General features: G+C 39.5%; 1 protein-coding gene across 29 annotated transcripts in view; it reads right to left on the bottom strand.

The window, feature by feature from the left end:
- The window catches only part of LOC110399220, a 585,449-nt gene that overhangs the window by 523,033 nt on the left and 36,034 nt on the right, over nt 1-26,382 (bottom strand). For all 29 annotated transcript variants that reach the window (XR_002438981.1, XR_002438982.1, XR_002438989.1 and 26 more), the window contains exon 2: nt 380-478. The gene's annotated coding sequence lies outside the window, so the exon portion shown is untranslated. The remainder of the gene's footprint in view (nt 1-379; nt 479-26,382) is intronic.

Here is a 26,382-nt window from a genome sequence, read left to right as displayed (position 1 = left end):
TTTCCTGTTGGATCTTTGCTCACTGTATTTAACCCCTAGTAAAACTGGAATGCTAATGCAGATTTTGACAAACCAGTGTATAAATACTCTGTCCACCTGGGGGAAAAAAAAAAAGAAAATCTAGACTTTAGACTACAGGTTCTGGAGCTGACCAGTTTCCTGTGATTCTTAGAATCTGGTAGCTTATAAGATCCTAATTTCTAAAATTCCTATATAAAATGCAAGGCCTAACAAGAGAACTGCATTGTACCAAAGAAAGATATTTACAAAAGCAGAAAAGAGGAAGACTATTTTATGTAGCTATTAGGGAAACTCTTCTCTCCTTAGGAATACTGTGAGATGTCTTTCTTCAAGTAAATTTAAGAAGTTGTATAAATACCTGCGATATGATGTAGTTCATCCTGCTTCCTTCCAGCCAGAAGAATGTGGTGACTTCTACAGGTCCCATCCAGCTGCATGTCTACAGTGCCATGAAAAGCTAGAAATGCAGTTATAGTCATGATTTCCACAACATCCTACAGGCACTACCATTTCTGTGAGACACCAGAATTTAGGGATGTACAAGCACTTTACCTCAGGAAAAAGCTAACACTCATCTTTTGGAGCCATAAATCAAGTATATTTGCTAATCCCAAATTCTTGCTGGTTTTATCTTCCTAAAAGGAGAATTTGGACCCAAAACCAAAAGAAGGTTGGAACTTCATAAGGACTGAACATATTTATTTATTTGTGGAAATTGCTCAGATCTTGCAATGATATTTGGGTTAGAAACTATGAAATACACAGATAAATAGAAACCAGCAAGAATATTCATGGCTCCAGACTCTATTACATATTGATTTAGAATCAGATTCTGACTTGTGATAAGGAATTAATGCTAAAGTGCAAAATTTTTCAGAAAAGCTAAAGGAAGCTGCTCCTACCCAGTGTCCCACCGGGTAATCCAGCCTTATTATTAAGTATGTCAAGAGACAGAGAAAAATGTTCCACTTTTAATGAAGAAGAAGAGATAGTGCAAAATAGTTTACTAAATTCCAGCCATGGCATTTAAACCTATTCATGTGATTCAAACTCATTTACTTCCCCTGAAGTTTCCTGACAAGAACATATATTTCCCTGGAAATGTAGCATACTAAAGCCATTGTAAATAAGCTGCATGAAAAATAGTGCTTTTATTTACATTATGATTTACCAGTCTTAGCTCCTTATCAATCCAGGCTCCCTGTATGCCTGCTACAAGGCTGAACATGAATCAGTGTTTTCTCTTGGTGTCGCTTCCAAACCTCATGAAAATCATTTTCTGATCATGGGGACAGCTGTTAAACTTCATCCTCGGACTGCTATTTCCTAGTAGTAAAAGTAAGGAAATGTAACTATATTCTAAATAGATTTTATTGATATGAACATACAATGTATACCCACATTGTTCTCTGTTGGCAAGAACTGAAAACACCAATTTGCAATTAGGTACAAGTTGAATGACTGCGCTAGAATAAAATGGAGACATGTCTCATAAAACCCAGAGCCTTGTTGCCTGGTGGTTCTTACATTGCCTGCAGATCTAAGTCAACATATGTATACATTGTGCACTTCTGTATGAAATCTCAGAAGTTTCCACTGAATAAAGATTTTTCCTTCACTTCTATCTGGATCATTGGAAGTGGCACTATGCCTTGAACCAGCTGTCCCACTTTTATTTTGACACAGTTGCATCTTCATCATCCCTGTAAGTGGGTAAAACACCATCTGAAAAATGTGTCTTATTATTCCCCATGAAGAGAAATTCCACTGATTCCCTTAGTCATTTAAGAGAAGCTTCTTTTAAATGGAGGTGTACAGACAAACAGAGAAAGTACGTTTTCACCAGTAAATGTTAAGTTTTATAAAATTAATATAAAAGCAATGTGATAATACAGTGTTTTTAGTAAAAAGAGATATCAAAAATCTTGGGAAAGTTCCAAAAAAGTACTTGAGCAGGAAACCGATAAAGGAGAAAATGGATGTCCTAACCAAGGTCAGATTCTCTTCATGCCCAGCTTTATGGAGGAAAACCCAAAGAACTGTCATCTAAACAGGGAAGACGAGGGAAGCACTAATATTATCTATATACTGAGAAAAGAAGTGCATTGACTAAGTCGTAGAAGTGATAGAGCTATGAACTTAGTGCCAGAGTAACACTGAACTGCTCTGTGATGGGAAGCTGGCAATAAGCAAGCTGAAAGAACAAAGAGAGGAGTTCTGATTTCAGGTCAACAGATTCCCTTGTTGCTATTTAAAAAATGTAATTAGAGTTTCCAGTTTGTTTTGTATTTACAGATGTTAACATGACCATGAATCTATGCTTCTGTACTCCTTTACATCCTATGCTGCATTACCAAAAATTTCAAATGGACTTTCAGGAAAATGGTGGCTTAATATGAAAATATGACTCACCTGTGCTGCCTGCCTTTACTTAAATTCTCAGGTTCAGCCCTTCTAAGATACTAAAGTGGCTCACCTCCTACGAACAGAGGTTATTCTGCTGCAGAAAAGGATTATGATGTGAGTATCCACTGACAAAGCTTTTGGTGCCTGTAGACATAAACCTTCACTATCTGAGGGCAAGAACTTCCTCCAGATGGGTGTTAGTTTAGAGGCTAGGCTAATGAAACACCAGTCCTAATTAAGCCTTTAGAGTGCTGCTATAAATCTATAATAGGTTATTGCTTATCCAAATACAACACACAGGATGGGAGTTACTACTGTGATTGTTATAATAAGGCTCTTTCTTTCAGTAGTAAGATTATTGTAACCAGGATGGCTCACTGATGTAGGAGTCAGGCTTAATGAAGGCTTTCTTCGCCCAGTTGCTGGCCTGTTTTTTAAAATTCTGTTAAAAATGCATGACTTTTCATTACAAACCTTGCTTCATTGTATACCCATTATTAACCCTTCTCTTGTAAATAGCAGTGAACTATTCCACATTTTGCTCCAAGGAACAAACTTTTAAACTTCCAATCATTGGTCATTAATGACCCTGTCAGGACACACTAAATGAGCAGCAGAACCAAAGAGAGCGTAGCCATATTCAGTTGAAGTTCTGATGAGAAGTATGTGAGTCAGTCTGCAAGGAATGTAAAGAACTTATAAGAAAACATAAATATTATTCACAGTTCAAAGGTCCAATAAACTACTTTGGGATTTATGCCCTCAAGAAGACTTATCTCTGTTCAAACAAACTTCTCAAACAATTATATTTGTTCTGGAGCAAAGGAAAAATTCCCTATCTTGTTCAGGTGCTGACGATACTGGCATAGACTCATGTGCACATACGTGCAGGAAGGAACAGAACTTTAACGCATACAGAAGCTTGTTTTGTTAAATGTCAGTTCCTCAATCTTCTTTCTATTCTACTGTGAGCAAGCATGGCAAAACAAATGTGTTCCTTCTTGTTCAAGCAATCCATATCCTATTCACTCCCATTTCCACCCCACATGGCATTTATTTTACAACACTTTCCTTGGGCCCTCCACAGTCCTGACAAGCTGTTCTTAAAAGCCATGCAGCAGTGAAATGTCTGTGTGGTAGCCTGCAGTTGAATTCACCTCCAGTTTAACAGTTTATGTCAGGACATAATTCCAGAAGCATGAAAACGTCTCACAGCATTACAGATCTAAGTGGAGATGTGCTGACACGCTTTCATAGCTTCTGTGGGACAGGAAGGTTCCTTCCTGAATGAAAAACTTCCTCACAGACCTGACCCTAAGATCTTCTTGCAGGTCACTGCTACACAGTTAGGGCACTCAGCTCTGGGCATTAGTTCCTGCTATTTCTTCCCCAGAGATGTGCCCTCAGAATCATGCAAGGAATCCATTGCTTTCTCCCTGCTGCTTTATTCACAAGCTTTATCTTCCGCATTTCCTGTAATCACCTTAACTGCCATCCATGGTTCAGATGATACTGTTCTCAGAGTCATGGTAGTAGCTAAGAAGCATGAAAAGAAGGAGAACAGATACAAATAGGGCACAGAGTCACAGAATTGCAGGGGTTGGAAGGGACCTCAAGAGATCATCGAATCCAAGCCTCCTGCTAAAGCAGGTACCTTACAATTGCCCACACAGGTATGCGTCTGGTCGGGTCTTGAATATCCCCATTGAAGGAGACACCACACCCTCTCTGGGCAACCTGTTCCAGTGCTCCATCACCCTTACCATAAATAAGTTCTTCTGCATGTTAGTATAGAACTGCCTGTGTTCAAGTTTTATGCTATTACTCCTTGTCCTACCACTATGCATCACCAAGAAGATCCTGGCCTTATCCGTTTGCCTCCCACCTCCCTTTAGATAATTATAAACATTTATCAGATTCTCTCTCAGTCATCTTTTCCCCAGGCTGAACAGACCCAGGTTACTCAGCCTTTCCTCATATGGGAGATGCACCAGGCCCTTTGTCATCTTTGTGGCCCTCCGCTGGATGACTTCTAGGAGATTGCTGTCTTTTTTGAACAGGGAAGCCCAGAACTGGACACAGTATTCTAAATGTGGCCTCACTACGGCAGAGTAGATGGGGAGGATCACCTTCCTTGACCTGCTGGCCACGCTCTTTTTAATCCACCCCAGGATCCCATTGGCCTTCTTGGCCACAAGGGCACACTGCTGGCTCATGGCCAATCTGTTGTCCACCAGGACTCCCAGGTCCTTCTCCTCAGAGCTCGTCTCCAGCAGGCCATCCCCTAACCTTTTCCTGTTTTCCTGGAGCAATCTTATTTGTTTATCCTGTGTCTGCGTGTCATTAGAGTATCCCCAGTGTATTCAATATGGTCTCATCAATGATGTGTATATCCCATGGATACTGCAGAACTGGCTGTAGAGTAGGTTAGGCTGCCGAACAAAAATCCCGTTTTATTCTTTATTTCTTCTAAGGAAATGCAGATTAAACAACAGGCAAGTTGCCACCTTGCTCAGAAGGGGAATACTTTCTTCCTATTTCTGAAACATGGACAGCTTCAAAGGAAGCTTTTAGGACAATCGTATAAACTGAAATAATATAGAGACAACTTCTGGCCAAGATTTCATTAATGAGAGATATTATGCCTTGAAGGATGAAGACTTATATCCTTCTTTTTCCACTGCAATGGAAGGTCTATAAGTTGTCAAAACATTACTGTTCATCCTATCAAATTCTTCTCATGGGTGATGTCTAGTGTCAATGAATTCCAGTGACAAATTATTTTCTCTGAGAAGAGCAAACACAGAAAATATTTCCTTTTGTCAGCTCACACTTCAGCCCTCCCACCTGAAAAACTGCTTTTGTTGAGGTGTTAATTAAAACCATCCACCATACTCTTATGGAATAAGTATATTTTAAATCAGCCAGAGAAAACAACTTACAGTTATTAAACCCATAGGTTATTACATGTCTAAAATGCTCATAGTCCCAAATCCACTGCAAGATGTTTTTCAAGGGATTCTAATAAAAAAAAAAGTTTGGATACCATTAGATTTTTTAAATAACACTAATCTGTTTCGTTGTTGCGCGTTGTGTATAGGCCTTTTCATTTCCATACAACAGTACTGAAATCAACAGCCCTTGTTGCCCAACATCATTTCTGTAATTTCCAGGAACTGCTTCAATCGCTTCCTTTAGTCTTTTAAAATTCTGCATACCAAAACTAAGCAGACACGTTCCTATGTTGATTTTCTTTAAAAGTCTCATCTAAATCTTATCAAAACAGTAACTTATCTAATGATTGAATTCACACACTTGCACTGTGTGGTGGTGACATCTAGGATAACTTTTTAGACAAAGAAAAGGATGAGAGCTTCTTGGCCAAATACCAAATACTAACTGGTTTGAATTGGATCCTCATACTTATATGGATCACATAGCCATGGACTCAACATCTTCTGAATTTTTTTCTCAATTCACTTCCAAAATACTTCATACATGATCAAGGTGGTAAGGAACAGGGAAGTAAATAGAAGGATGCGGGAAGCCAGTTGCAAAGAACTGGTGGTTTTCTAACTTACATTAGTGTCCTAGCCAGCGATATATTACCAAGACCTAGTTTTAGGCAAGTGGACTCTACCTTTGAATAAGCATTTTGAAAACTCCAGACTTCATGTCCAGTTAATATAAAGGAATAGGAGAGGAGCTGGGAAGAGAGGCAGGAGATATGGGAAGGAAAAGAGAACATGTAGCAAAAAAAATAAAATCAGTGAAGTTAAAGGATTAGGATGGATGGATAATTGTTCACAAATTTCACATGAAAAAAATTCAAATAGTAAGATGAGTTAGCCCACAAAATAACATGCCAGGGAAAGTGATGGGAGCACCAGAGCTTGAGACATTTAAATTACTTTGGATAATGCACTGGGGTATGGAATATAAAGAGAAGCATCAAGTCTGTTGCATGTAACTTAACAGCTCATTTCCTTCTCCTCAGGGTCCAGTTCCTAACTGCCCAAGAACTGGCACAGTCCCTCCAGCCTCAGGACATGATTTTCCAGCTCCATGTTATTCCCTGAGAGTGCCATGGGATTGCAGGCAGATGGGGAGGAGAGACATGGCCCTGTCCTGCTTATTGACCTTTAATAAATATCTTCTTACCCTAACACAGGTCACCGCAAGCACCGCACAGTACTGGCAGCGGTGCCAGTGGCAAATATGTTCTGCAAATATGTGATGTCCCTCTTTCCCCCTTTATGGGTGATTAAATTATTTGCAACCCCTCTCCGACTCTCTGTTACAATGGTTTCTCTGTACCAACCACCTTCTGCTCCGTCCCAAGACAAACCTCAGGCTCAGGAGCCACTACCACGTACAAAGCATACATGTTGTGACTCCTGGTCCTTTGCAGATAGATGATGTGGCTGTTTTGCCCTTCCACCTAGGGCAGAAAAAGCTAACCTCAGAGCGTGGCATCTGTCTGCTTTGATTGAACAGCCCAATAAGCAGAAAATCCTTAAAGAGAAAATAAGGGCAAGATCTTGAGCTTTGGTTATAGCTTGTTCCTGCTGATCATGTCTCAGACAATGTGTATCGTGCTATAGGGATCTTTGTGCTCCTTCCCTCACCCTATGGACCACCAGCACAATCAGAGGATGACGAATCCATTGCTTTCTTTGTGTAGAGACTTTAAACCAAATGCCAGTCTCGTCAAATTCATAGTGACTCTAATGAGAGCCAGGCTTGTTTCTTCAGTGCAAAATCTTACTTACTGGTACCGAAGCCCTGTGCAGTAAGTGGCAGGGGTCAAGGTATATATCATAACATACTCAGAGATCTGGGTAATCTGCAGGTGTAATTCTAAGCCTCAAATAGTTACAGCTACTTTCAGGACTCCATCAAAGCTTTATCCAACAAATTTTATTCTCAGCATCAGTTTGATAATAGCCTACTGGAGTTTCTAACCATTACTTCTCACTCTGCAGGAAGATAGTGGTGCATTGGAAAATAAGTAAATGGCTTCAGAAAATTTCTTTCCTGTATTTCATGTGGAAAATAAAAGCAGAAGAAACAGAGCACAACCTCTATGACTGCAGTATAAATAGAGTTGCTGGTAAATGTTCAGAAGGCAGGACAGGATAAATTAGAGTGGTATGTGAAACACATATGCTAGTCCCTTTTCCAGTTTTACCTGAATGGGAATGAATGCAATTTTTCATGTGGCTATTGTACTGATAAGAAGCCAGTGTATTGTGGTAATATTGCAGCTGAGAGATATTCAAGGTCAGGCTGGATGGGGCTCTAAGCAGCCTGATCTATCTGTAGGTGTCCCTGATCATTGCAGGGGAGATGGACTTAAGGGTTCCTTCTGATTCAAATGATTCTCTGATTCTGTGAAAATATCCTTTGGAAGTCTTTACACACCAAGACCTGCTCAATCTGCAAAGACTGAGGAAGCCAAATCAGCATCATGGCAAAAGGAACTCTCCCATTCATTTTGTGACTTCAAACCACTTTTGTGGGGGCGTGTAAATCAGAACTTAATATGCTTGTGTTACAGCTCCTATAATGCTCCATAACCAAGGAACTCATTCAGCTGACCCCAAGATCATTTAAGCTCAATTTTCCCCAAATAGGAAGTAATTATGTTTCTTCCCTTGTCACTTTCATTGCATTTTCTGGACTTATTTACTCCTTCATTTAAACAAGACCTCGTGGCCAAGTGGCCTCATTTAGACTCCTCAAACCTTAAAGGAAATCCTTTTCCAGATTCTACTTGTCCTGAGTTGACCTAGTTGGATGACATATTAGTTCAAGCATAGGGACACCTCAATACCTGTTTCCTTTAGCTAGTACAAGAAAACAGACCTCTTGCAACACTAACATGTGTTTCTATGTACTTAACTTGCTTGCTTTTCTAGCCATCATGAGGTATGCCATGAGAGTTTTTTGGATATTAGTTCCCTACAAGGGATCAAGGAAACGACACAATTCTGAATAGAAGTGTATGACTGTTCTTCTGACTGTCCTTCTCTACTCAGACCTCCTCGGACATGTCTGGTGAGAGAATATTTTTAACCTCTAATCTCCATAGTCAGGACATTCCCTGACAAGCCTTAATGAGTGGTCAACATTTCTCAGTATCTGATTCATTGTCTAGTTTCTTCTGCCTCCCTTGAGAGAACAGACTTGAAAGAATGGTTCATCTTGAGCCAAGGTATTTTGTTATCTAGCAGGCTTCATTTTAATGGATGACTATCAACTCTCAGCATTCTCTCTGCAAGTCTTGTAGTAGCCCTGTTCTTCTTTCTCTCCAGTTTTGGCTGAACAGAGAGGTATATGAAAGAAAAAGAAAAGCTCCACATTCTCTTAGAGAAGAACGGGGATTCACATAGTGATTTCCTGCTATCAAAGAATTCATAAACTGAGCCCAGAAGTATGCTTCAAATTGTCACATAGTGCTTCAGAGCTCTTCACAGCAAGTAAAGTAATAATTCTACACAAGATATTAGATAGCTTGCTTTGATATGATTATTCAGGGGAATAATTCCATGGTTATAACACCATCATGGAAACAAGATACAAAAAGATTAACTTTCTTTATTATCAACAAAGACAACTATATTATACCTATTTGCACCTTTTTCCTGCTTCTTCCCCTCTCACTTACACCAGATAGAAACCGGATTGCTTTGATTCATTTTCAGCTCTCATGATGGACTTCACAAGAACATCTACAAAATCCCACAGACTGAAATCCTAAACCTATTACATGTTTTTAACCACGGATACATTCAATCCTTCTCAGTAGAGATCATCAGCCAGTGCTGAAGACACCATTTGATTGATTTCAACTCATACTTCTGCTGATAGGTATTAGGAAGTTTCCCCTCTGTTTTTGGTCACACCAGTTCTCAATCACTGATTAATTTTTTGTGGGATGCCATACCTTGAAGATTGTTTAGCTGCTGTTGAGTGGCAGATCATTAATCACAGAACAAAGCCAATCTCTCTTTTAAAGGAAATTCATGCATTGTCTTTGAATGCAGGATAAAGTCATATTCCTCCAATAGCTACATCTGAATCTGTCACATCATCAATAATGACAGACTTCTGAAATGTCACTCTTTGCAATGGTACTTGAGAAAGTAAAACAGGAAGAGAAGTTAACTTGATTTTGCTTTTCTAATCACAATGTTTTCACAGTGACACTAACACCTCCTGCTAAACTGCTGAAATTATCTGTGTTTGCTTCAGTTCCACACAGAACACTGACATGGGAAGAGCTGGCTCCGCAATGTCTCTGACAAGGAGTGTAAAAAGAGAATAGGAAGGGGAAAAAAAAGGACCAAGCTCTGGTTCCAATATTCAGTATTCCTTGGTCTGCTAGTTTCGTGCACCTGGTTGGGTTGAGGAAGGTGGCAAGTTTTGTTTACCAGTTTGATGTTTATTTTAGGGAGTTACGGTTTTGGGGTTTTTTTGGTTTTGTTTTGTTTTTTAAGTCTTTAAGAAGTGCATGAAGACAGTTCTAGAGAGAGGATTATTCTTTTGCCTGCAATTCAGTGTAAGAAGTGCTGCAAAGGGATAACTGAGTGGAACCAAACACAGAAGCATCTTATACAGCTGCAACAAACCAGACTACTAGGGACACAAACAGCTTAATAAGCAAACTTAAATCCTTCATCCTTTTCGCTTGGAAAGGAAGACAAGAGCTCTTGGCCCTGTAAAGTCTTGTAGTTCATAACCTCAGGGCTATGCCTTAAAGACATAGAAACAGAATCATTAAGATTGGAGAAGACCTCTAAGATCACCTACTCCAGCTGTCCACCTACCATCAATATTGCCCACTAAACCACGTCCCTCAGTGCCACATCTCCATGGTTCTTGAACACTTCCAGGGACAGTGACTGCACCACCTCCCTGGGCAGCCTCTGCCAGTGCCCAACCACTCTTTCTGAGAAGAAATTTTTCCTCATATCCAACCTGAACCTCCCCTGGTGCAACTTGAGGCCATTCCCATCCTCACAAGCGAACATATTGGCCTACAAATGTCAGGAGATCAGCAGCCACTTCTCACCAGTTGAGCTGCTTTAGCAACATGAACAAGCAAAGAGCTGCAGATGTGATGTGGGTCTGAAAAGCCCTGCAGACACCCCAAAGTGGGCTACACATACTTCTAAATCACAGTTTTTAAATTGAAATTATTTCAGGATACAGTAGGGAATCAGGAAATAGTTTAATAATTATTTTTCTAAAAGTCTTTTCCCCCTGTTTAAGATTTGCAGAAATTATTTATTACCAATGCAAAATAAGTTTAGGGGAAAAGTTTTAGCATTAAATTAACTTTTCATTGCATTTTAGCATTTTTAATCCAGCAGACAAAAAAATCATTATTTTCTTAAATTTAATTAATTTACTAAACTCCTCACGGTTCATTGAATTCAATCCTGTATCTGCGATCTTTCTGGGTCCATTAAGCTCCTGGGGTTCAACTTCATCTCTTCTAACTCATAAAAATCTCATCAAAATGGAAATAAAATGCAATTTTGAACTTGCTAATGAAGGGAAAAAATGTTAACTTTCCAGTGCTGTTGAATTAATGGATTATCTTTGTCAGCCCATTTTAAAGGAGAAAACTTTCACATTGGGGCAAACTTATAAAAGTGGGAATAATTACACAAAGAGGCATTAGCTGTGCCACTATTTTTCATTGCTTTTTTCTACCACTGTCTAAGATATTACTGCATTATGATTTCTTTCCCCTGAGCTTCCTTTGTCTTCTATCCAAGCAAGATGGATATGAATGTTTCTATGTCATATCACATATTGTTATTAACTGCAGAAATAGTCCTAGATGTCAAATGCTCATTATGGCTTCAGTTCAGTAAAGCGCAGAAACATCTGCAAAATTTTAAGCCTGGGGGCTAATCATAAGTTATGAATTTAGTGAAAGGATACTTTGAGAGATGAAGAGAAAGTGAAGAGAAAGCAGGAAAACACTTAAGCAGATATTAAATCGTAGGTGCAGGGGGGAGAGAGAGCTTTTGTTTTGATATTTTTACAGATCAGGTGTTGTTTCATCACCAAATAACATTTTAGTATGTTTCCTGCCTAGTCCTGCAGTGTCAGACGGATTTGGTATCATCTTCGAATCTTAAATCAGGACAGAATAACAAGAAGTTGGAGACTGCTATATCCAAATAGTTTGGAGATCTTTCAATCCCGAAGCATATAAAGGAGTACTCAAATCTGGAAGGTATAAGACTAATTCTATTTTTCCTAGGAATTTTAATTGATGCAAATCTTTACTGCATCTTTTCTGGCTTTTACCTTCCCTTAAAATTATTATTCTTTTTTTCCCATAATTTCATACTTTTTTGCTTCTTTTTAATTGTAGTAATTCCCAAGAACATTTCCCCTAAGAAACAACTGAAAAAGAGGACCTTGGAAAGAGAAGTAAAGGAAAAAAAGGTTATTTTTGTTTTGTTGTTGTTTTAAGCCTACAGAAGTAGAAAAACAATATGGAGGAATTGAAAACAGTGCTGAAAGCAGGATAAAAAAGTGACTCACTCATCTTTGTGAAATAAAAACTAATTCAGAATTTCACAAAGAAAAGGACATAATTTATCAAATATTTTTAACATAGTGCAATGTGCCTTTATAAATAGATATATGCATTGCTCAAGAAATAAGTGCTCACTATTTTTGCTGTCATTATCATCATTATTATTATATGCATAACTGAATCATGCTCATGGACCAAGCCAGACTAGGTTAATGCCCGTGCAAATCATGCACAAGCAGTGATCGGATCAATGAGTTTCTCACATTAATAGCTCTTAATTGCCATCCTCTGAACGCAAAACCTGAATGACAGATGAGCATGCCTCTAAGAATAAAGCTGATTATATTTCAGATTGACAAGGAGTTGATCTGGTAACCCCAGATCCATAGTATTTTCTTCTCCCCGTGACTTTCTTCCTGGGGATATTGCACGTAACTGAAGAGGAGTTGGTGGGGTGTGGATACTCTTCTCTGAATAAATGTGTCTGTATAGGGTTCTCAGACAAGACGAATTTTGCATGTTCAATTCAGACATTTTTGGTTTCTCTGGGCAGTCGTTAAGACCTCCTGCTCTGGAAAAAAACAAATCAAAGTGTACCACACAGGCTGGCTCCAATGGGCCTGTTCTGCCCTGTGCTGACACTGATGAAATGGTCTCAGTGGAGGTTTTAATGTGAGTTTGAATCTTTCTGCTTTTCAAAGTGGCTGATTTCTGTGCTCTCTTCAACCGATTTATGAATGCCAGTTAATTAGCTACCTAATTTTCCCACCTACATGCATGGGCGCTTGATGAGGCTTTGCCATGCTAAGAAAGCTTCAGGAGTTCAACTTTGGAATAAACATCCAAGAGCTGAGCTGTAGCCTTTAGCTATGCAAAACAGGGACCATGAGCTTTGCAGGAACAAGTTTCTCCCACCACCTTCCAAATTCAGAGTTGTGCTGGATCACTGAATCACAGAGGAAGAGGGAGAGAGGCAGTCCGAGAGCTTCACAGTCTCCCTGAGCTTTGTTGATGTCTTCGCACTGCCCACCAGGCCTCAGTGTGCTTATACCATTCTTCAAGGCCTCAGTGATGGTAACTCATCAGGCTCCCCTAGCAGTTATTTCCAGTACAAGACGACCTTACTGCTAGAAAGCATTTCTTGCTGTCTAAGAAATATCTATCTACAATTTAAGCCCCCTACATCTTGTCCTTTTCACAACGAATGGGGGGAGAAATTTTCTCCCTTCTTCTGTCTATTAGATTGCCATGCACATGCCTGCCTTTGGTTATCACTTCCCTAGGATGCACCACATGAAATATGGTGACTAAACTTAAAACCTGACAATCCAATGAGGCCTTACTGACTCCCAGGGATGGTGATACCAAACATCCTGCAGGAAATCTCCCTAACCTATATCTCATAATGAGATCTGCATTGTTTTCATGGTCTGAAACTGTTTTATTTTTTATCCTTTCTCCCACTGTCCTAGAAATAGTACCTGGCTAACTATTTTCTTTGCATTTGCACTGCTCATTGTTCAGGCCAAGGAGAGCACTGTACTCTCACATTGTTGAATTGCATATTATTTCCTTTTCCAAATCATATCTCCATTTTTGTTCTCCTGCACTTTTACAGTTTCTCCTCATTCAACATTAGCCTCAGCTCAATAATAATATTTGTATTCCATCATTCAAGCTGTTAAGCATAGTTCCAGGTACTATCCCTTAGCCCATTCATCCATGCTGCCACCTAGGGACAAATTCTTCCTGATTTGTTTCCATGCTGTGCTCAAGATTTCTTCAGGTGAGCTGAGGGATCCTAACCCACCACTCCACGTGTCACAGTAGCATCACTGCTCACCCACATCTCATTTAAGAGTGAGCAATCCAGCCCACTCAGATTGATCTTTTTCATCATCATAAAATGACAGCTTTTAGGACACTTTAGCAATTAATGACTGGTGTTAATATAATGGTTATTGTTATTAAAGTTAATGCCAAAAAGACAAGTTCTGCCTGAGGAGAGAGTGATGAAACAACTACCAGCCAGTGAGCACCTGTAGTTCCTAGACTTCCAGCTCTCACAGCTGAATGCACACCATCACCTCTGCAAAGGGACTGCTTTGAAAATGGCTGAGGATTTTTATAAGGAAAGTTCTTGTCTGAAACAAGTCGACCCAGCCAGGTTTGTAGCACTCTGATTTAAATGTTAAGGCCAATTTTGGATGATTAATATTCTGTCTACATTTCACATTAATCTCTGCTATCTAAAATATCAGAAAGTAGTCTAATTGGACTGAGGCTCTATACCATTATAGTTTCTTTCCTTCTGTTTCTCCCATTTTATACCTTTGCACAAGGCTGAGGAAAATTAAAAGATTACCCAAGAAGAGTCCAACTAATAATGATGGATTCTGCAACCTCCACTCATACTGAGAAGCATTTTATATTGCATAGGTACCCGAAGGCACCTTGGACATGGCAGAAGTGTGGTACTGTGGTCCCAGCACTGTGACAGAGTGCCACAGACAACTCCTCTCAAAAGTGAGTGTTTCTGCTTTGACTCTGTGTGATTTCTCACACAAACACATTTCTCTGTGTTTGTACAGAACCTTACATAAGGAGTGCCAACAAGGGGAAGATGGCCTGGGGAGCCCAGGGTGGTGGTGGAGTCACTGTCCCTGGTGGTGTTCAGGGAACATGTAGATGTGGCACTGAGGGATATGGTTTAGTGGGCAAGTTGGGGGCGGGCTGAAGTTGGACTACATGATTTTAGTGGTCTTTTCCAATCATTCTATGAAATCCATCCCATTTCACCAGTAGCCAAACACTTGACTAAGCTTTATAAGCAGCCTGGCCACGTTCTGCAATCAGCATAAAGACAGACTCCTCCAAAGGACTACCATGAGCCTACAGGGTTTCTCTGTTGCTTGCTTCTCCCATTGAGTACAGGTGAAGGGGTTCTCACTTTCACTTTAATTACTGAAAAATAAATTGAATAAATCTAAATAATTTTCCTTTGTTTGCTACTTATTCAGAATGGGGGTGTAACCACTGGAAAGAAAATAAACTGAATTCCCTGGTAATCCCTTCTGAATAGCCAGTTTGTCTGAGTTTACCTGGCTGTAACATCACCTAATGTCAGTTAAAACCAAGGACAGTGGGGACACAGAGAATTAGATGTGACACAGAGCTGTGTTTGGAGGAGCACCGCTTCCTGGCATGTTCTATGTTGCAGTCCCTACGCCTACTGCCAAGCTGGCAACATGTGCTGATTGCTTTCTTATTCCCAGCTCCTGGAGTCCCATATTTTATGCTTCAGCTATCTTGTTTTAAAGCACTTCACTAAACCGAACAAAATTAAAAAAATAAAAATTCAAGATTCAAAATCTAGAAGGGAAGGAATCTCCTAAGTATTCAATTTCTAGATAATGTCATATCAGAAGATGGGGCTGAGTGGCAGGAAGCAGTTAATTCAGAATTCTTGTTGGCAGTACCATCCATTTTTGGAGTGGTTCAGAGCCTAAATTCCCCATCCAGACAATGAGTTGCAATATCATAAAGAAAAAAACCAACATCTCCCCTTCCCCCCCCCCAAAAAACAGCCAACTCTTTAGAAGCAGGTATTCATTCGTTTCTCCACAGATGTGCTGAGAATAACTCAGTGACACAACTCAGTGACATCCATTCATTTTTATTCCAGTCCAATTTTTGATTCCCTCCTTTGTTTTTAATTTTTTTTCAGAATGTGTTTTTTTCTCAAAACAAAAGTATTTTAGGAAATCATTGAATCTTGATGATTTACTGCCATTAGTTTGTCAAAACTCTTTTTACTCATTCCTTCTCATAATCACATGCATACTTGTCGACCACTGTAATTATGTTGGTTTTATTAATTGAAAAAATATGTTAAAAGTGCCTCTACTCCACTGGGGTCCCATTGTTTGCTTCATGGAGATTTTATTCAGCTGGTGATTGATGGCAATTAACTCGTGCCCTAATTATTAAATGATTCACCAATATAATTATGTGTTTTATGTCAAGCCACTGATAAACTGATAATTAATAATGCTGCTTAGTCAGATAAATCACTTTTTCCAAAAGGCTTGACTGCTGCATTTGTACTTTTGGTTGTAATTAATATTTCCTTGGATTTATATGCATGCTGTAAGGACTGCTGATTTGAAAAGGATTGTGCTGAAAGCAGACTCCTCTAGCTTTTAGAAGGGGGCACTTGAACACTGAGGTCCCAGCCCTGATGCTACACCTGAAAAGAACATTTTGGTTCTTTTTCCACTTCCCTTGAAGTTTTCCCCTGAAACAGAGCTCCCTGGGGCAGCTCAGGTTGAATGCACAGCGCTGCCAGGGAATGACTCCTCAGCCACTCCCCCACCGGATTTCTGTCCCTCTCAGAGTCAGGAGGTTGGCAGTTGCTCAGGAATGTGCCTCCCAGAGACCCCTATCATGTTACTGGAGCAACTGGTACCATACGGGACAGCTGCCTTCTCCCTTTACGAAGTATCAAAGTCTGGACGCATCATCTTCATTGTGGAGCCAGGATTTGGACTCCATGATCTTTATGGGTCCCTTACAACTTGGGATATTCTATGAATCTGTGATATCTTTCCACCACGTACCCCGAAATACCACCCATATCCAGCTGCAGGGATACTTCCTCCCTCTTGTTCATCTGCACATAGATAAGCAATGCCCAGACCAAAACATTACTCATGACTCAAGCCACCATCTTTACAACCCCACAGTAATATCCAAGACGCAAGGAAAAAAGACATCCCCGCAGAGCCTGGGTCAGTTGTACCCTGCACCATTGCACCAGCTATTTATCACAAAAAGCTTTCAGCCAAGTTAATTCAAGATGCGTCTTGATGTACTGTCATTTAAAACCAGGACTATAACTATAAGGAAAATCATTTTGGCAAGTGTATAATGCTGTGTTAAAATGCATTACCTTAAATCATATCCTCTTACACACAGCACTGCAGTGTTTGAATACATTAAATTTCTATCGCCTCAGTTTTGTAGCCTTCACTGAAGGTTGCACATATTTCCCTCAAAAATCAATATTTGTGACTGTGGCATGTATCCATATGGGACTTAGGGACACCCCTAAAGTCAGAGACTAACCCCACACAGTTCACCCTGATCCTATGTCACAGATGTAAAAGATCAACAGGTAACACAAAAACTATGTGTCACTTTCCTAAAACAGCAGGGAGCAGAGATAAAAGAACCTGCCCAAAGACAAAAACAGGACCCGTGGCAGAACCAGAAAACATCTAAAAACATCTAAACTCCTAGACGATATGCCTGTGCTTTCCCTATGTGAGAAATATTGCTGCAAATGCTTTTAGTTTCTCATATATGAGGATTAGTTTTCTTATTACTCCTGTGAGAAGTTTTACAGAAGGACAATGAAGACAGACTGATATTGAAAACTTTGCTAATAAAGTGAATAAAGTTGCCTAAATTTGATGGCTGTGTTTGTACATTTATTCAAACATTTAAATGACGTCATCTTTCAGATTTACAGGGTGGCAAAGACAGACAGAAATACAGGAGAATAAAACAGGAAAGCAATGATAGGTAGCTTAAAACAGATTTCCAGATGTTTCTTCAAATTTGACACAGAGATTATTATTTATCCTGGGAAAACTTGACGGTCTGCCAGCAGCTTTTCCAGCCTATGAGATCTGCTGCAAAAGGAAAAATGTTTCCCATTCCAGTTTTGGAAGAAATTTTCACATTTGAAAATATATACATACAGAAAGCTAGGGAAGAAATCAATTTAATGAATTCATAGAACTGTTTATTTCCATCAACTTCCTTTTCAACCTATCTTTACACTGAATTGATGACATTTCTGCATTTTGGCTCTGAAAATGTGTCACAGCTCAGAAAATGTACAAAAGGAATGCTTTCATCATTTCAGAACATCTTCCCTACAATATTTCAAGGGAGAATAATAATTAAAACTCCTCAATACTTCAGACAAATCAAGATGTTTATGTGAAAATAAATCATGGCTCCCTGGAAAAAAAAAATAAAAAAATGTCCTTCTAGATCCGCTGGAGGCCAAGACTGAAACCACTTAGAAATCAATAGGATAGCCAGCACTGATGGGAGCAAAGTGGTTGCCCTCAGAGATACACAAGCAGCGCTTTCCTTCTTAAATGGCTTTCTGATACAAATTGAAATGTTTGACCCAATTAAGTTCCTTGCACTCCACACCTCCCAGCCATACTGCGAGCTGAGGACTGTGAAAGATGGATGGTGTTCACCAATCCGAACAAAGTCTCTTCCACTTAGGCAGAGCTCCTAATTGTATGGGCTGACAGCTTCTGAGACCTGCAGATCCTATCACTATAGTCAGGCAACTGTGCCAACAGTGACGGTTGTACAATCTGACCCAAAGCAAGAAACAGTAAATGTTAGTTGTGCAGTGTGAGTGACTTAATGCTGCTGCAGGAACCTTAATTTATTTTTTTTCTTTTCATTTCTTGGCTGTTTTAATGTTAATTCTACAGTTTTAATGGAACTGTAATGAACTCCTTTGCGAGACTGCATTTGGAAAGTTACACCACTAAATCTTTATTTCACACCCTATTGCAGCCCTTACTGCATAAGGCTGCCCAAAGTGATATTACTGTGTGGACGGTGCAGCTCAGCACAAATGGCCTAAATAGCTGTGCTGATGCTAGGTGCCTTACAGTATCTGCCTCAGAAGAAAATAACAGCTGCTTCATTCTTGTACATGTCCACATTTCCAAAAGGGTAATAGCCATGAGATGCACTGCCAAGCAAAGTGTGAAATTTTCATTGTCACCTCTGACAAGCATCTCTAACAGGAGCCCAGTAGATATTTGTCCTTCTTGAACAGAGTTTGCAGACAACACACAGAGGCAAGTCAGTCTTCCCCAGGTCCCTGTCCACATCCACACTTGTTTCCAGAGCTAGGTACAGTAACAGTGCTCTGGATTGTGTGGGATCAGAAGTTCATGACTATTCCAAACGCAACACTGTAATGAGAAGAGCATCAAGTGTGCCACAGTCTAGAAGACAACCACTTAATTTTGGCTTCCCTTTCAAGCTGCACAGCCTTAACCCCCAGCCTTCTGCTGCCACTGGTACTTACACACGTGTTTGTGCAGTGGGACAGCTAAAGGAGTTGATGGAAAACTAAGGAAAAAAGAAACTGTCCTGTTTGTGACTGGTAACTATCCAGTTACATGAATATCAATGATTCCTGAAGCTGGAAGAGGATTCGGGGCCAAAACCAGCATTGTGATGACTCCAGTGAAGACAGATCAGCTGCAGTGGCATCACATCCTTCATAAAGGTACCCTAATCCTACACCAGAAGTGTTATGAACTCTTCAGCTTTAGGGGCTTTAAAGTGAGGTGGTAGTGCTTAGGACTTACTGTAGCCCTAGTAATTGAACCTAGACCTCTGCAAAGTGCTGCTTTAGAAGTAGTTTCTTCCAACCATAGTGCTTTAGAAGACTCTTACAGTTATAAGCACTACTGCTTGCACGTGCTTGAGTTATCTTACTCCTCACTAAATGCAGTGGGCATGTATAAGACAACAGGGCTGGATTTTCCCCATCAATAACCAGACGTACAACTTTGGGTACAGATTCCCATACAATTGCGAGTTACATCTTACGCTGCTATTATAACCCTTCTCCTTTCTTCCCAAATGAGAATGTTATTCGTATCAGATCCAGGCACAAATTGTTTGCATTTAGAAATTCCAGGTTTCCAAATGTCTGAGATACCTCAGTGTAAACCACAGAAGAAATGTGGCTGGTGCTGGCACTACAGCAGTGCAGGACTAGTCCCATGGAAGAACTTAGAAATGGCCAAGACAAAGCATGAAACTTAAGAAAATTGCTAGAGGATGGCATTTCACATTCATTAGCAATGTGTCATAAATATGGTAATTTCTGATCTGCCTCCCTTTTGACCCTTTCACTGGCAAAGTGTGAACGAATAGCAACTTTCATGTTCTATTAAAGTTTTAAATAGTTACCATTGGGTATCGCTTGTGCAAAAATGAAGTTTAAGCTGAAAAGTAAAAAAAAAAAAAAAAAAACCCCAAGAAAAAAATAAATTAAAAAGCCTCTCATAAGGATAGAAATGTGCTCTCTGTTCATTTTAGCATATGGAAGACAGCAGAATTCAATGCTGGTTTCTTATTCTTTTCTAAGTTGTAGATCCAAACACAACTCACTGCCGGTAAAAATGAATTCTGAGAAATGAAATTGATCTCAAAATGGAATTGTTGAAGCTGATATTGAGGGAAAAAATTGTCATTATTCTAGGCAAGTCCTATTTTCTCACTGTAAAAATGAGCCCAAGTAGATTCTGGATTTTTCTCTACTTTTCTCTGGCCTTCCTATGTACTCAGCCTGCACAACAGCTTTAACAGGTCTGATTCGTGTCCAGAACATCCTTGGTAGGTTCACAGCAACCTTGCAAATCAGCTGTACCCCAGATCTCAAATAAGTACCATGTTGTTAGGAAATGCTGAATAGACATACCGTATGCATGCTGTCAAGCTATTCAGTCCACGTACAACAAAGCCATCTGAAAGCTCTGGATACATTGCACACATTCCAGCTGACCAGATCAAAATGACAGAAATTGTCCACTAACACATCCAATTCTAACAAATCTACTTGAGGTACAGGTTATTTGTGATTTTTAGCATTTTCTGTAGAATCCGAACATCTGGAGTTGCTGGCACTTATGGAAAAGAAAAGAGAAGTAAAGAAAAGCTGAAAAGGAAAATTTTGTATAAGCCACAAACAGATACTACTTAAAATAATATCTGATTTTTAAATCAGCAAAGACCATTCACTGCTTTGAGCTGGCAATGCCACCTCCTACCTCCTGCCTCCTGCTTGATGCAACCTGTATGGCTGTTCTACAGTCAGGTGAAAGCCTTAAAGGTTATTTTAATCTGCAGAAAGTCTTGGATTTTTACTGCCTAAAAAATCTTTGTGGTGACGGATGAGTGGGTCACCTACAGGTGAAGAGATCAAAGATCCATGATAATTGCAATTTAGCAACAAAGGACAAAGCAGAAGGACAGGAAGCTTTGTGAAATGAGAATAACAGGAAAGATACAAATATCTAGCTTGGGTAGTTTCTAATGAGTCAACTTAATGTACGGTGATGAATTACCTGCCAGCTTTGACTTTACAGATAGAGCAGCATCACTCTGAACTGATATTCATTCATGACAGGGAAAAGAGAAGGTGGTTCCTGGGAACATTTTATTGCCATTTCCAAGAGAGACCTTGCTGCAGATGTAAGCCTGGTCAAGCTGATTTGCATTTTACTATGGCAAAGACGATCCTCCCTTTCAAGCTTTGGAATAGTGACATGACAGTGACTTTTTACTGACACATCAAGGAAGCTAATGGGAGATATCGTTGTTACTAGTTCTGAAAAAGAGCTTCAACTTGATGGTTTCTTGCAGCGTGTTTTTCTCATGAGTTAAGTGGTAAGAAGCCCAAACTTTCCACATTGTATCTCCACTCACTTTAAACAGCTTTTTGGTGTTTTTCAAAGGCAAAAGGCTCGATGAGGTGATCTCTGAGCAATTACCTACAAAACTCACATCCTCAAGGCTTTGCTCCCAGTCACACATTAAAGTCAGTGGTCCAGATGTGTCTGCAGGCTGGTTTAAAGTACTCCATAAGGAAGTAACAAAAACCATCTATATATTGCTATTCAGAACCTTCAGCCTTGATACAACACAGACAAGTTCCTTGTTTGTACAAACATCACAAACATTACACTTCTTTCACAGTGAACAAAGGCTGGCCCTTTACTCTTGTTTCTGCCTACATTCCTTAACCTTGCACTCACTTTTCCAGTTGAGCGCCTTTAGGCTGAATGCTTCATCCTCTTTCTTTTATTATTTTTTTCTTAAGCATTTATTTAACGACCTACCCAGAGGAAAAGCAAGGGCTAAAATATTTATGCATGCAGATGAAACTGTTCCTTTAGTTGCTGTTAATGATGTTTGCTTCCATTTCTAATACCCTCTCTCCCAAAATGACATGTATGATAACGAGGCTTAATATTATTCATCTCTCTCAATCTTAATGAAACTCTACGAAGCTTTCTGTCAGCTAGCACATTTAATCCTTCTAATACCTTTAATACACCTGACCCTGTCTGCTCAACCTGGGTGTGAGCAGTCTCTGTTTCTGAACTTACATTTATCTTTGATAAATTTACTCACTAGATACATAAAAATACTGTCCTCCCTTAGTAAGCATGCTGGTGATTAGGTTGCAAACAGAATTAAACTATTCTCAGCAGCTGCTGTTAGGGAAAAAGGTACAGATGTGGATATCTGGATGGATCCACTTATTGTTTTGATTTAATCTGACCGTGATCTTGCCCACACACATTAGAGTGTAATGTCTGTCTCCCATTGTTTTGCTCGGGGTTATGATGTCCTTAGGCTTTGTCAGACCACTTGATGTCAAAGGTCCAATAAGGCCCCCTCTTCCCTACAGAACAACCTGGAGAGAGATGCTAAAATTGTCCAAAGGGTTTATTCTATGTTTGGTGGAGGTTTAAACTCTCACAAAATAAAATTATTTGGAAAAGAGAAGGGCTGAGTACTACTTTTCAATGTGTCTTTCACAGGGGTACCAATACAATTAAGCTTAAGATAGGACATTTTTGAGCTCTGTGGTGCCAGCCTAGCCTAAAATGACAGCAAGTCTGCAGGCACCTTCTGGAGCTCAGTGTGGATGGCAGACATGAAATATCAGAGAAGGAACCAAGGCTTGATTTTTTTTTCTTAAATTCATCATGCAGCCTCACAAGAATAAAATTCCATGACATTAGGGCTGATCTTGCTTTTTGAGCAGGAGATTAGGCTGGATGACCTACTGAGGTCCTTTCCAACCTGAATTATCTTTTAATACCAAAGCCGATCTCATTACTTTTGTTGGAGAGAAAGAGAAAGGGATTAACTAATGATTTTTGAGCACTCGTATTTGAAAATTATGGAATCCTTTCCTAATTTTTAAACACATATTCTTATGTTCTACGCATATACGCGTCTTCTGATTGGTACTATTACAGCAAATAGCTAGAATTAAATTTGTCATGTACTCAAGTACTGCTGTTGTGTCCACTGCCACCTATTTTGTATTCAACAGCCACAAGGAGAAATAAAGCTGTAATGATCCAACACAAAATGTTAATAACCTTCTCCATCTCACACTATCTCCATGCATGTTTAAATCCAGAGCATTTCACCTATAAGGAGCAGAAGAGGAGAACCGACAAGAAAGCTCTACATCAGTAACCTTTATCCACTCCAAGGAGAAACTCCCACATTAGTCCCTAATTTAAGAGGCTCCCTCTACTTACAGCAGTCACACACCCGTATTAGTAAGCAGCCCAGTTTGAATAAAACGAAGATCCTGAGCAACAAGATATAGGCAATACTGAGGCAAGAGCATGTAGTAAATTTGGGAAAACTGATTGCCTCTTGATGCAGTGAGGTCATAGACTTTTTGAGTGGAACCTCTCTGTCACAGCAATATGAGTTTAAAAGAATTTGTTCCTGCAGTCCTGGTGTTACTCTTGCTGTTGTACAGATTGGATGGAAAAACTGTCATCTCTAGATTCATTTTTTCTTTTGTCAATTTATTAAGTTTTAAACCCTGAACATTTTAATAAAAATACAGAAGTACAAAACAAAACTGGGTGGTTCATATTTTATTCAACAGCATTGCTGAATAAGAGACATTCCCTTTAGGGCAAAAATAAACAAAAAAATCTATCACTTCCATGTCATATTGTACTTATTTCCCTAATATCTCCTAAATGATTATTTGCCAAGGAGCATATTATGGTATCATCATTTTTTCTTCTACCTTCCAGCACAAAGGCTGTTTCTGCCTCTGCCTTTTTTTTTTTTTTTTAAATGTGCACGTGCTGGCAAATTCAACCTGCATTATAAACAGCAATTCTACATGCCAAGCAAGATGCTCTGCAGCCTTAGCATCATGCTTCTTCAGAACAGCATCCCCAGAGGAGTGACTTTACGGGTTATTAGTAACATCCACAGAAATGACAACAGATATCCCCATCCCATCCTTCCTATGTATTATTCATAAGGCTGTAGATTTGTCATGATAATTTATTGGGTAAATCACAGACTCCTCTCACTGGGGCGTAGTCTGTGGACCTTGAGGAGAATAACAGCAAGTTGTGGATGTTCCACAGTATGTACCAAAGTTTTAAAGTGCCATCCTAAGGTGCAGGCAATATACACTCGAGTTTGTCTCCCTAAAGACAATTCAGATCAGAATGACAAGAGACTCCAAGTGCCAGGAAGAATTTATACAGATTTTGGAATGTGAATATTTATCTGGTTGAATCCATGGATGCCTTCAAGGAACTAGCAGGTGATAACTTCCCTTTACTGTTAGTTTGGGGTGTAGCTTAGTCATGGTAGGGAAATGCATTGGAACTCATTTTCAATTCATCATATCATCAATATCATCAAGAATTGATTTTTCCCAAAGATGGAGATGCCTTTAAACTGAGCTTCTAAATCCCTTATGCTCATTTGAACTTCTTTGTCCACTTTAAATTGAAATGCAAGTTAAAAACTTCAGCAGTTCAGAAAGATACAACTGGAGACCGTACTTACTCTATCTCAAAAAAATAAGAAAGATGACAGCATGTATAAGGAAAAGGAAAGTATACATGAATGTATGAAACTTACATTTATATGAGAAGTGACATTATGAAATTAATACACAGCCAGTACTTTCTGGACATAGATGCTAAATCATTTACATTCATTTGGTGCCCTGTAATTTTAGAGACACTGATTGAATGTTGTGAATGCATCAATTCTCTGCCCAGCTCTCAGATGCCACATGCATTTGCAATCATGCATTGGAAGGGCCACACAAGAGGCAGAGGGAGGAAGAGTGGAGAAGATGCACAGATTATCGGAGGTTCAGAGGAGCTTCTTCAGAAAGCAAAATTAATAATTTAGGACTCTTCAGCCTGGGTAAAGATGACTCAGGAGACTGAGGCAGAGGTCCATAAAAACACTAGAGACAAGAAGAAGAAAAATACAGAAATAATGTATTTGGTATTTCCCAGCAAAAGGCAACCAATGAAACAATCAGAACTTTTTGAGCAAACGGAAGAGCTTTCTCACTCAGTACATACGTGCTGTGAGGATAACTTTGAAGTATGTAGATAGGTTCAAAAAGAAACTAGACAAATTCAGGGAATATACGCCCATCAGGAACTATTTATTGATCCTGATAAGCTGTTGAATTTTGCAAGTCAATAAATCCTATAGTGTACTTGGGTGGATGCTGAATAAATGTATCAGAGAAAGGTACATATATTCCAATACAAAAATTCAGGAGCTTCAAATGAAACTGGGAGGAGGAAAGCTCAAAATAAGTTCTTCTAGGAGTGTGTCATCAGGCTGTGAAACTGGGAATGCAAAAAGTTTAAATGTGTTCAAGGGAAGATCAGAAAAAAAACACTGAAAGGGAAGTTGATTCAGGATTACATTATGAAGTCTTTGATTGATAAGTGTTCAGAGTATTCAAAGTGAGTATCATATAAGCTTGCTAGATAGGTGCACAGGTATTAAATAGGTATTGCATAGGTATTAAATATAGAAATTTGAGAGTTTCATAATCAGTGTTTTTTCTTGTGCTATTTATCTAGAAATGACTTTGGCTCCACTTGTCTGCAGAAGACGATACGACTTCATCTCTGTAGCACACATTGTGGCCAATCAGTAGGGAAAAAAGCACTTTGGTAAATGACAAAAACTATAAGCACGCCTGTCTGAAAAAGATCAACTCTGTTCTGCCAGACATGGGCAGATCATATTAAGTGATGATTTCATTCTGCCATTCAACAGTGAATATTCCAGGAGCAGAAAGCAAGTAAACCCTACGAAAGAAAGCTCAAGACTGACTCTCTGATTCTTGTCCCCACACAACCTCTCCAAAGAGCGAAGCAAAGCATGAAGGCAGCCCCTAAATATTTGTAATACAGTCCTACTAATGAGAAACAGCAAGAGCTAAAGGAAACAGAGAGAGAGACATTCTTGCACCTCTCGTCAGACTTCCATCCTGAGCTTTTCTGGGAAAAGAGACAGGAGCAGCTCTCCTGGGGGTAGCCATTGCAAGCCATGGAGTTGCTTGTGATTTTCCATGTGGTCCCACTTTGCTTGGATCTACTCAACATTGTGGACATGGCAGTTTCTGCCAAATCCTAGCCTAAGGATCTACCAACCCCTTCAGAACAGGTGGTCCTATGGGCAGCCTTGGCTGCCCCAGATCAATGAACTGGCACCCATTCTTA

The sequence above is a fragment of the Numida meleagris genome, chromosome 5, assembly GCF_002078875.1.
Source record: "Numida meleagris isolate 19003 breed g44 Domestic line chromosome 5, NumMel1.0, whole genome shotgun sequence".
NCBI lineage: Eukaryota > Metazoa > Chordata > Aves > Galliformes > Numididae > Numida > Numida meleagris.
This window is presented reverse-complemented; position numbering and strand designations above follow the sequence as displayed.